Source organism: Pleurodeles waltl, chromosome 2_1 (assembly GCF_031143425.1).
Source record: "Pleurodeles waltl isolate 20211129_DDA chromosome 2_1, aPleWal1.hap1.20221129, whole genome shotgun sequence".
Lineage (NCBI taxonomy): Eukaryota > Metazoa > Chordata > Amphibia > Caudata > Salamandridae > Pleurodeles > Pleurodeles waltl.
In genome coordinates this window covers 135,908,884-135,922,221 of record NC_090438.1, presented here as the reverse complement: position 1 = coordinate 135,922,221, position 13,338 = coordinate 135,908,884, and positions in this window count along the sequence as shown.

Here is a 13,338-nt window from a genome sequence, read left to right as displayed (position 1 = left end):
GTGGTCAAAGACACATAGCATTACATATAAGTCAAACAAAACCATTCCAGGGTTATAGTGATGCATAAATTATGCAAAACAGAATAGAGAAATCTGGATAGTTCCCAAGTTTAGTTGGAGAGCAGCTCCAGTAAGGAGCACTCTGCAACACCAGAGACACACTAGATTTGCTCACCTCAAATGTCTGTTTTTGTAGAAAAGTTTTTAAGCTTATGATTTACACAGTGCCATTCATGCCGAGCTAGAAAAAGACAAAGGTCCTCATTACAACCCTGGTGGTAAATCCCACTTTCCGCCGTGCTGAAGACCGCCAACATACATTTGCGGCAGTGGAACTCTGCTACAGGTATTACGACTCACAGCTCGGAATCCGCCACAATACAGACACCCACACAAGTTCGCCACACCAAAGGTCAGTGATAAACTGCCGATACCAAAACCCACACCGTCATGCCCACAAGAATACGCCCACACTATCATGACCCATGAATCAACGCAGCGGTCTTTCAACCGCGGTAATCCATTGGCGGTACACTCCGCCGCGCTCAAAATACACACACATTTACAAAACACAACCACATTGGACAATTTGAAATACACACACCTGACACACATACACACACCACACCCACACACCCAATCCAATATAAAGCACACACCCACATCACCCACAAACCCTTACAACCAAAATTTTGAAAGAAGGCCAGAGAGAGAGAGATTAGCAACACAACACCAGCATCCACAGACACACAACACCATCACTTATATAACATCCACGCACCTCAAACAACACACACCAACACATCCCCTCACACATCACAACAGACAGCACCTCACTCATCACCCACACCACATCATGGCACCTCAAAGACACCCCAGGTTTTCTGAGGAGGAGCTCAGGTTCATGGTGGAGGAAATCATCTGGGTAGAGCCACAGCTATTCGGATCACAGGTGCAGCAGACATCCATTGCTAGGAAGATGGAGCTATGGCAGAGAATTGTCAACAGGGCCAACGCAATGGGACAGCATCCAAGAACACGGGATGACATCAGAAAGAGGTGGAACGACCTATGGGGGAAGGTACGTTCCGTGGTATCCAGACACCAGATTGTTGTACAGAGGACTGGCGGTGGACCCTCACCTCCTCCCCCACAACTAACAACATGGGAGGAGCAAGTCTTGACAATACTGCATCCTGAGGGTCTCACAAGAGTAGCAGGAGGACTGGACTCTGGTAAGTCAAATCTTAACTACTTTATCCCCCCCACCCCACCTGCATGCCATCACATACTCCCACCCTCACACCCATCACCCCAACACCCCACAGATACCCCTCTACCACAACCCACACATCCCAAAACCAAGCCCTGCATGTAACACCAATGCATGGACACACATCACCAAAGAATGTCCAGTAGAGAGACTCACACATGCCCCAAAATCACCAATCACACAAGGGCCACAGCAATAATGCAAGCACAGGAGTAGAGGTTAACTCACCCATTGCACAAGATGGCACACACAGATACTAAGGGCCATATTTATACTTTTTGACGCAAAACTGCGCTAACGCAGTTTAGCGTCAAAAAATTTAGCGCCGTCTAACGCCATTCTGAAGCGCCATGCGGGCGCCGTATTTATTGAATGGCGTTAGCCGGCGCTGCCTGGTGTGCGTGGAAAAAAAACACGTACACCAGACAGCGCCGGCGTAGGGGGAAAATGGCGTATGGGCGTCTTAAAATGGGGCAAGTCAGGTTGCGTCGAAAAAATCGTCTTAACCCGACTTGCGCCATTTTTTAACGACGCCCATCCCCCATCAACATGACTCCTATCATTGTAAAGATAGGAGTCATGCCCCCTTGCCCAATGGCCATGCCCAGGGGACTTCTGTCCCCTGGGCATGGTCATTGGGCATAGTGGCATGTAGGGGGGCACAAATCAGGCCCCCCTATGCCACAAAAAAAAAAAAAAAATACTTACCTGAACTTACCTTAATGTCCATGGGATGGGTCCCTCCGTCCTTGGGTGTCCTCCTGGGGTGGGCAAGGGTGGCAGGGGGGGTCCCTGGGGGCAGGGGAGGGCACTCTGGGCTCATTTTGAGCCCACTTGTCCCTTAACGCCATGCCTGACCCAGGCGTTAAAAAGCGGCGCAAATGCGCCGTTTTTGGCCACGCCCACTCCCGGGCGTCATTTTTGCCCGGGAGTATAAATACCACGTAAAGGCCTGGGAGTCATTTTTTAAGACGGGAACGCCTCCCTTGCATATCATTAACGCAAGGAAGGGGTTCACGCTAAAAAATGACGCACACTCCGGGCACTTTGGCGCCCGAAGCGTCTAACGCCATAGTATAAATATGGCGTTAGTTGGCGTTAGTTTAGCGTCGAATTTGCATCGAAAAAAACGACGCAAATTCGGCGCAACCAGAGTATAAATACGGCCCTAAGATTATGCATTCACACCCCAACAGGACCCCTACCCAATGTCACCGGACAGGAGGTACCAGACATATCCAGTCCCCCCACAGAAGAGGCCCACAGTGATTACAGCAACTCTGCACGCCTGGATCAAGATGACCAGCCCGGCCCATCAGGGACCTCGGGACAGTCAGTTCCCCTAACACAGTCACAAACCACCACTGAACTTCCCCCCTCAGGAAACACTGCCACAGCACCCACCCAGGAGACCCATCCCTCTGTCCCCAGGACACGTCAATCAGCAGTGTGTCCACCACTACAGGGAACCCAGGCAAACCCACTAACACAGGATGATCAGGGACCTGGGGGCAGTGGCAGTGGGCACATGGTTCAGGGGACAGAGGCACAGGAGAACAGGGAAGCTGGGAGGACTGCTGTGCGAAAGGGGGAGGACAGGACCCGGAAACCCACTCTCCACAAGACACTCTCCAACATCATGGGATCTTACCACCATTCCCAGGAGACCATGGGCACGGTACTGGCCAAGTTTCAGGTGGCTCAGCGGCTGCAGGAAGAACACTACCTGGGGATCAGGAGGGACTTGAAGTCCATCAACACCACCCTGGTCACCATTGGAGGGGTGCTGGTAGACCTTGTCAACACCAGGAGGGACACAGTGGCACACCAACGCGCCACTGATACTAGCCTGGACGATGAACAGCCCTCCACCTCTGCCAGTGCTAGTGGACAGGAGGCACCGCCACAGGAACAACAGGCCACCAGCACCCCACCCCCTGCAGACGGAGAACCACCCCACAAACGGTCCCTGAGATCCAGGAACAAGACAGAGAACATTGCCAAGACCCCCACCAGGAAATAAGACCCCCTGAATGTCAGCTTTCTGTTCCACTTTCACACCCTGCCCACCTTAAACTGCCATTGCTCCACTTCCTATGTTCCATTGGACAATGCACCTGTGAAACAAATAGAGTGGACTCTGCCGTGGACATTCCTCCACCATCACCCCAGCCCATTTCACACATCCCTCCTTTTATTTGCACAGAAATAAACACACTTGAATCACAAAACAATCTGGAGTCAGTCTGTGCTTCCACAAATGTGTAATTGCAAAACCTCTGGAATATAGCAATGTCAATGCACTTGTTCACATACCAATGTAACACAGCTGTAGGCCAGCAATAAAAATAGCAGAAGGCACAAAGTGGGACCCAGATCTGTGAAATGGAAAGGCAAAGTAACACGTCAGGTTCCATATACTGAGTGAAAATGACAGACTTATGCTAGCTCCAACAATAGTATGAGATGTGGGAAGCAGTTACATCTTCTCACTGGAAGTATTGCATGATGATGTTGTTTCGGTTGTCTACATCTTCTTCTTCTGCCTCCTTTTCTTCACTGTCCACAGGCTCCACAGCTGCCACAAGACCACCATCTGGCCATCCTCCTGCAGAAAAGGCACCTGGCGTCGCAAAGCCAGGTTGTGCAACATACAGCAGGCGAAGATTATCTGGCACACCTTCTTCGGTGAGTAGTATAGGGAGCCACCTGTAAGATGGAGGCACCGGAATCTGGCCTTCAGGAGTCCGAAGGTGCTTTCTAAAATCCTCCTAGTTCACCCATGTGCCTCATTGTAGCGTTCCTCTGCCCTTGTCCTGGGATTCCTCACTGGGGTCAGTAGCCATGACAGGTTGGGGTAACCAGAGTCACCTGCAAATGTTAATTGACAACTGTTGGAAAGATACTAACCCTTAGGGACAACCCCATACCCAGACACCTATGTCAACTGTGTTGGGACCTTGGGCTCACCTATTAGCCACACACGGTGCCTCTGGAGTTGCCCCATCACATAAGGGATGCTGCTATTCCTCAAAATGAAAGCGTCATGCACAGAGCCAGGATACTTGGCATTCACATGGGAGATGTATTGGTCTGCCAAACACACCATCTGCACATTCAGTGAATGGTAGCTTTTCCGGTTTGTGTACACCTGTTCATTCCTGCGGGAGGGGGGGGACAAATGCCACATGTGTACCATCAGTGGCACCAATGATGTTGGGGATATGTCTCAGGGCATAGAAGTCACCTTTCACTGTAGGCAAATCCTCCACCTGAGGGAAAACGATGTAGCTGCGCATGTGTTTCAGCAGGGCAGACAACACTCTGGACAACACGTTAGAGAACATTGGTTGGGACATCCCTGATGCCATGGCCACTGTTGTTTGAAAAGACCCACTGGCCAGGAAATGGAGTACAGACAGAACCTGCACCAGAGGGGGGATTCCTGTGGGATGGCGGATAGCTGAAATCAGGTCTGGCTCTAACTGGACACACAGTTCCAGGATTTTTGCACAATCAAGTCTGCCTGTGATAATGATGTGTCTCTCTTCCATTGTCAACATGTCTACCAGGGGTCTGTACACCGGAGGATGCCGCCATCTCATCACCTGCCCCAGCGGACGTGCCCCATGGAGGAAAACAGCGAGCAGAGGGTCATCCAACACTTAGGTATCACAATGTGTTATTTTTTTAAATGTTGGAAATTCGCAATGTGCCTTTATCTGTCCATATTCCAGGCCTAAATATGTGTGACGCAGTTTTTTTCCCTGCCATGTGGCCCCCTGAAGTGGCAGCTGCCTGATCTGTAAGGTGGGACAAGGGGAAATGAGGTAACTGTGCTGACGTTGTACACTGTCGCGGTAGCCGGCCGAAGATCGCAGCGCAATTCAGCATTGGTTACCATTGGGCCCTATGGGTCCCAGGAGCCAATGATGATGTACGCCGGCGGTGATGGTATGCACCGCCGCGGACGTGGCCCCCATTTTCTTACTGTTCCCTCACTTGATACCTGACCTTCAACAGAAAAGGACCTACGCTGCAAGTGCTGCTGTGACCTGTGTCTGGAAGCGACGATGGCTACAGTGTCTGGGGAAAGGGCCCCTGCCTTCACTTCAGAGGAGTTGGAGAAACTGGTGGATGGGGTACTCCCCCAGTACACGCAACTGTACGGTCCTCCAAACAGGTGAGCACACTGTGAGCATGGTGGATGGCACATGATTGTATGGAGTGTCGTGGATGGAAGAGGGTGGGGAGGGGAACAGGCCAGCATGTCAGGATATTGTGTTTATGTATGTCAGGGCCAGGGTCGGAGGTGTTTGGCAATGTGTGAGATGAAATGTACGGGATATCCGGAGTTGGATGGGCGCTTGAGGGCATCACAGCAGCCACAAGGAGGTGAGTACACTCTAATTCAGCTGACTCAGCGCACTTTACGAGGTTTATGGGTGGTCAAAGTGGGCTATGGGTTCCTCTAGGCCAGGGCGAACTTGGTAGGCTAGGTCCCTTGTTAGGCAGGCTTTGTGGCACCCCAACCCCACTACTGGTAATAGCCATCTACACCTAGTCAGGCTCCTGTGACTTCCAGGTGTGCAGCAATTGGGCTTAGGTCTCGTTCCCCATGGGAATGTGAATTTGCTAAGAACTGTTAGTGCATGGCTTAGTGCATAGGGCTGCTCCCTGTGTGTTGAGTCCGCCAACGGTAGTAGTGTTGCATGCACTGAACATGTGTTTCTTCTGTCTTTCCCCCCTTTTTGTTTTGTCTCTCTGTTCTTGCGTGCATTAGCATCATCTGGCAGAGGAGCAGTGGCACTGGAGCAGAAGGGAGCTGCAACCCACATGGCCCTGGAGGGTGAAGCAATGGAGTCTGAAGCCACCAGTGGGACGGAGGGCGAGGGGAGCTCCATGATGGGGACAGGAGCATACACCAGCGACAGCGACTCCTCCTCTGATGAGAGCTCCCTTGAGGTGGCGGGCACCTCTGTGCCCACCACATCAACAGGTACAGCCGCCACCGCCCCTGCCAGCACTGCCGTCCCAGCAGCACCTCAGCGTGTGTCCTGTGCCCGCTCACCCAGGAGGGTGGGCATCTCCTTCGCCCCAGGCACCTCAGCCCCTGCCCCAGTCAGCCCTGCTGCCCTCAGTGAGGAGGCTATTGACCTCCTGAGATCCCTCACTGTTGGGCAAGCTACCATTTTGAATGCCATCCAGGGTGTCGAGAGGCATTTGCAACAAACAAATGCATACCTGGAGGGCATTCATTCTGGCCAGGGAGCCCAACAGAGAGCATTTCAGGCTCTGGCCTCAGCACTGATGGCAGCCATTGTCCCTGTGTCCAGCCTCCCCCCTCCAACGTCCTCCCCGACCCAATCCCCTGTACCGCAGCCTTTCCCAAGCACACCATCAGACCAGCATGCACACTCATCAACACACGAGTGGACATGGCAAACATAAGCACCACACATCCCACAAGCACTCACACAAGCACCATCACCATAAAGACACAGCAACATCCACTGCCTCCACTGTGTCTCCCTCCTGCACGTCCTCCTCCTCCCTCCCTGTCTTGTCTCCACTCACACCTGCATGCACTACATCCTCAGCCACTACCTCCATCACCAGCATGCCCATCACCACACACCGCTCACGTGCGTGCAATCACCACCCCCACTGCCATTCACACATCCCCAGTGTCCTCTCCCAGTGTGTCTGTGAGCCCTCCTCCCAAAGTACACAAACGCAGGCAAACACCAACCCAACAGCCATCCACCTCACAGCAGCCCCCGGCCCATGCACATTCACCCAAATTCAGCAAACGTACACCTCCTACAACCACTACCTCTTCCTCCACTCCCAAACCCCCTCCATCTTCCCATCTCAGTGTGTCTAAGAAGCTTTTCCTAGCTAACATTGACCTCTTCCCTACACCTCCCCCCCATCCTTCCCAGAGGGCCAGACTTTCCAGTTCCCAGCCCAGCACCTCAGCCACCAAATCCCCAGGCACAGTGGTGCCAGCAACTGCGGTGTCATCGAGTGCGCCACCCATCAGGGCTGCCAGTGTGCCACCTAGCGAGGCCAAGGACATTCTGCCACCTGCCAAGGTGAGGAAGGAGCCCACATCCCAGAGGGAGAAGCCGCACCTACCAGCCACCAAGGGCTCCTCCAAAACAAAAGGGGACAGTGGCAAGACACCTGCGGCACCATCAAAGGTGGGGAAAGGACACAAGCCGAAGAGCAGGTCAGGACAGGGCACGGTGGCTCCGACTGAGGGACTAGAGTCACCCCTTCTGTCAACCACTACACCAACTTTTACGGCGGCGAACACCGGCACTTGCACCGCCACATGCACCGCCACATGCACTGCCACCTGCACTGCCATTTACACCGCAACCTGCATGTCTGCAGCCTCAGCAGCAGTCCCCAGCATCTTCTCCAGTGGGCAGCCGTCCGAGGCTGCAGGAGACGTCCCGCTGTGTCCCTCAACAGGTGCTGACACATGTACCACCACCAGCACCTCTGCCACAGACACCACAGCAAGCACTGCCACCAGCCCCGTGACGTGCTCAGACAGTGGTACCACAGCTGACATGGCTACCACCCCCATTGGGCAGCCGTCCGAGGCTGGAGGAGACTTCCTGGACCCTGCCCAGCTTCCATGAGGCATGACTCTCATCACTGTTTGCACCTGCAGGTGGAAGGCGAAGCCGCAGCAGGGTGGGGTATGTCTCTGCCTCCATGGCGTATCATGCTACCTGTTCCTAGGCAATCTCGTGGCACACACACCCGTGTGAGGTAATGGGACCAGCCACACTGTATGTGGAGCACTCTAGGCACCAAACCCCCTCCAGAACCAGCAGAGAATCACATCCACTATGTCAGTCCTTGGCAGGATGAAGCACTCTGGGCACAAAGCCCCCTCGAGAACCAGTGGAGAATCACATCCACTACCTCAGTCCTTGGCAGGATGAAGCACTCCCCGTCCCACTGGTGGCTTCAGACTCCGTTGCTTCACCCTCCAGGGCCATGTGGATTGCGTCTCCCTCCTGCTCTGGTGCCCCTGCTCCTCTGCCAGATGATGCTAATGCATGCAAGAACAGGGAGACAAAACAATAAGGGGGGGGGGACAGAAGAAACACATGTTCAGTGCATGCAACACCACTACCGTTGGCGGGCACAACACACAGGGAGCAGCCCTATGCACTAAGCCATGCACTAACAGTTCTTAGCAAATTCACATGCCCATGGGGGATGAGGCCTAAGCCCAATTGCTGCACACCTGGAAGTAACAGGAGCCTGACTAGGTGTAGATGGCTATTACCAGTAGGGGGGTTGGGGTTCCACAGAGCCTGCCTAGCAAGGGACCTAGCCTACCAAATTCGCCCTAGCCTAGGGGAACACACAGCCCACTTCGACCACCCTGACACCTCGTAAAGCGTGCCGAGTGAGCTGAATTAGAGTGTACTCACCCTCTTGTGGCTGCTGTGATGCCCTCAAGCGCCCATCCAACTCCGGATAAGCCACCACCAGGATCCGGTACACCAGGGGGGTCATGTTGCGACTGGTACCCCTTCCACATTGGGAGGCCATCCCCAGCTGGGCCTCCTCCGTCTTCTTGCTCCAGCGGCACAGGTCCTCCCATCTTTTACGGCAGTGGGTGCTCTGTCTATGGTAGACCCCCAGGGTCTGGATGTCCTTGGCGATGGCACGCCAAATACCCTTCTTCTGGTGGGCGCTGACCTAGAGGAAAAGTGAAGTAAAAATGGATGTTTCTATCCTGTACATTTCATCTCACGCATTGCCAAACACCTCCCACCCTGGCCCTGACATACATACACACACAATCCTGACATGCTGGCCTGTCCCCCTTCCCACCCTCTTCCATCCACGACACTCCATACAATCATGTGCCATCCACAATGCTCACAGTATACTCACCTGTTTGTCTGGAGGACCGTACAGTTGCGTGTAATGGGGGAGGATCCTATCCACCAGTTTCTCCAACTCCTCCGAAGTGAAGGCAGGGGCCCTTTCCCCAGACACTGTAGCCATCGTCGCTTCCAGACACAGGTCACAGAAGCACTTACAGTGTAGGTCCTTTTCTGTTGAAGGTCAGGTATCAAGGGAGGGAACAGTAAGAAAATGGCAGCCATGTCCGCAGCGTTGCGTACCGTCACCGCCGGCGTACATCGTTATTGGCTCCTGGGACCCATAGGGCCTAATGTTAACCAATGTTGAATTGCACCACGTTCTTCGACCGCCTACCGCAACGGTGTACAACGCCAGCGCAGTTACCTCATTTCCCCTTGTCCCACCTTACAGGTCAGGCAGCTGCCATTTCAGGGGGCCACATAGCAGGGGAAAAAATGGTGTCACACGTATTTAGACCTGGAATACGGACAGATAAAGGCACATTGCAAATTTCCAACGTTTTACCAAATAACACATTGTGATACCTAAGTGTTGGATGACCCTCTGCTCGCCGCTCTCCTCCATAGGGCATTTCTACTGGGGCAGGTGATGAGATGGCGGCATCCTCCGGTGTACAGACCCCTGGTGGACCTGTCGACAATGGAAGAGAGACACATCATTATCACATACAGACTTGATCGTGCAACAATCCTGGAACTGTGTGCCCAGTTGGAGCCAGACCTGATTTCAGCTATCCGCCATCCCACAGGAATCCTCCATCTAGTGCAGGTTATGTCTGTACTCCATTTCCTGGCCAGTGGGTCTTTTCAAACAACAGTGGCCATGGCATCAGTGATGACCCAGCCAATGTTCTCTAACGTGTTGTCCAGAGTGTTGACTGCCATGCTGAAACATTTGCGCAGCTACATCGTTTTCCCTCAAGTGGAGGATTTGCCTACAGTGAAAGGTGACTTCTATGCCCTGGGACATATCCCCAACACCATTGGTGCCATTGATGGTACACATGTGGCATTTGTCCACCCCACCCCACCGAAGGAATGAACAGGTGTACAGAAACCGGAAAAGCTACCATTCACTGAATGTGCAGATGGTGTGTTTGGCAGACCAGTACATCTCCCATGTGAATGCCAAGTATCCTGGCTCTGTGCATGATGCTTACATTTTGAGGAATAGCAGCATCCCTCATGTGATGGGACAACTCTAGAGGCACCGTGTGTGGCTAATAGGTGAGCCCAAGGTCCCAACACAGTTGACATAGGTGTCTGGGTATGGGGTTGTCCCTAAGGGTTAGTGTTTGACTAACAGTTGTCCCTCGACATTTGCAGGTGACTCTGGTTACCCCAACCTGTCATGGCTACTGACCCCAGTGAGGAATCCCAGGACAAGGGCAGAGGAACGCTACAATGAGGCACATGGGCGAACTAGGAGGATTATAGAACGCACCTTCGGACTCCTGAAGGCCAGATTCCGGTGCCTCCATCTTACAGGTGGCTCCCTATACTACTCACCGAAGAAGGTGTGCCAGATAATCGTCGCCTGCTGTATGTTGCACAACCTGGCTTTGCGACGCCAGGTGCCTTTTCTGCAGGAGGATGGGCCAGATGGTGGTCTTGTGGCAGCTGTGGAGCCTGTGGACAGTGAAGAAGAGGAGGCAGAAGAAGAAGATGTAGACAACCGAAACAACATCATCATGCAATACTTCCAGTGAGACACAGGTAAGAAGATGTAACTGCTTCCCACATCTCATACTATAGTTGGAGCTAACATAAGTCTGTCATTTTCGCTCAGTGTATGGACCCTGACTTGTTACTTTGCCTTTCCATTTCACAGATCTGGGTCCCACTTTGTGCCCTCTGCTATGTTTACTGGTAGCCTACAGCTGTGTTACATTGGTATGTGAACAAGTACATTGACATTGCTATATTCCAGAGGTTTTGCAATTACACATTTGTGGAAGCACAGACTGACTCCAGATTGTCTTGTGATTGAAGTGTGTTTATTTCTGTGCAAATATGTGGAGGGGGTGTGAAATGGGCTGGGGTGATGGTGGAGGAATGTCCATGGCAGAGTCCAGTCTATTTGTTTCACAGGTGCATTGTCCAATGGGGCATAGGAAGTGGAGCAATGGCGGTTTAAGGTGGACAGGGTGTCAAAGTGGGACATAAGGGTGACATTCAGGGGGGTCTTATTTCCTGGCGGGGGTCTTGGCAATGTTCTCTGTCTTGTTCCTGGATCTCAGGGACCGTTTGTTGGTCGGTTCTCCTTCTGCAGGGGGTGGGGTGCTGGTGGCCTGTTGTTCCTGTGTTATGCCTCCTGTCCACTAGCGCCGGCGGAGGTGGAGGGCTGTTCATCATCCAGGCTAGTGTCAGGGGCCCTTTGGTGTGCCACTGTGTCCCTCCTGGTGTTGACAAGGTCTGCCAGCACCCCTGCAATGGTGACCAGGGTGGAGTTGATGGACTTCAAGTCCTCCCTGATCCCCAGGTAGTGTTCCTCCTGCAGCCGCTGGGTATCATGAAACTTGGCCAGTACCATGCCCATGGTCTCCTGGGAATGGTGGTAAGCTCCCATGATGTTGAGAGTGCCTCGTGGAGAGTGGGTTCCCTAGGGCTGTCCCCCCATCGCACAGCAGTCCTCTCAGCTTCGCTGTTATCCTGTGCCTTTGTCCCCTGAACCATGTGACCACTGCCACTGCCCCCAGGTCCCTGATCTTCCTGTGGGTTTGCCTGGGTTCCCTGTCGCGGTGGGCACACTGCTGATTGACGTGTCCTGGGGACAGAGGGATGGGCCCGCTGGGTGGGTGGTGTGGTGGTCTTTCCTGAGGGGGGAGGTTCAGTGGTGGTTTGGACTGTGTCAGGGGAACCGCCTGTCCCGAGGTCCCTGATGGGCCGGGCTGGTCATCTTGATCCAGGCATGCAGAGCTGCTGTAATCACTGTGGGCCTCTTCTGTGGGGGGACTGGATATGTCTGGTACCTCTTGTCCAGTGACGTTGGGTAGGGGTCCTGTTGGGGTGTGAATGCATAATCTTAGTATCTGTGTGTGCCATCTTGTGCAATGGGTGAGTTAACCTCTACTCCTGTGCTTGCATTATTGCCGTGGTCCTTGTGTGATTGGTGAATTTGGGGCATGTGTGAGTCTCTCTACTGGACATGCTTTGGTGATGGGTGTCCATGCATTGGTGTTACATGCAGGGCTTGGTTTTGGGATGTGTGGGTTGTGGTAGTGGGGTGTCTGTGGGATGTTGGGGTGATGGGTTTGAGGGTGGAAGTATGTGATGGAATGCAGGTGGGGTAGGAGGGATAAAGGTGTTAAGATATGACTTACCAGAGTTCAGTCCTCCTGCTACTCCTGCGAGGCCCTCAGGATGCAGTATTGCGTAGACTGGCTCCTCCCATGTTGTTAGTTCTGGGGGAGGAGGTGAGGGTCCACCGCCAGTCATCTTTACAGCAATCTGGTGTCTGGATACCACAGAACGTACCTTCCCCCGTAGGTCGTTCCACCTCTTTCTGATGTCATCCCTTGTTCTTGGGTGCTGTCCCATTGCGTTGACCCTGACGACGATTCTCCGGCGTAGCTCCATCTTCCTAGCAATGGATGTCTACTGCACCTGTGATCCGAATAGCTGTGGCTCTACCCGGATTATTTCCTCCACCATGACCCTGAGCTCCTCCTCAGAAAACCTGGGGTGTCTTTGAGATGTCATGATGTGGTGTGGGTGATGTGTGAGGTGCTTTCTGTTGTGATGTGTGAGGGGATGTGTTGGTGTGTGTTGTTTGAGGTGCGTGGATGTTGTATAAGTGATGGTGTTGTGTGTCTGTGGATGCTGGTGTTGTGTTAGCTAATCTCTCTCTCTGGCCTTCTTTCAAAATGTTGGTTGTAAGGGTTTGTGGGTGATGTGGGTATGTGCTTTATATTGGATTGGGTGTGTGGGTGTGGTGTGTGTATGTGTGTCAGGTGTGTGTATTTCGAATTGTCCAATGTGGTTGTGTTTTGTAAGTGTGTTTGTATTTTGAGCGCGTCGGTGTGTACCGCCAATGGATTACTGCGGTTGATTCATGGGCCGTGATAGTTTGGGCGTATTCTTGTTGGCGTGACGGTGTGGGTTTTGGTATCGCCAGTTTATCACTGACCTTTGGTGTGG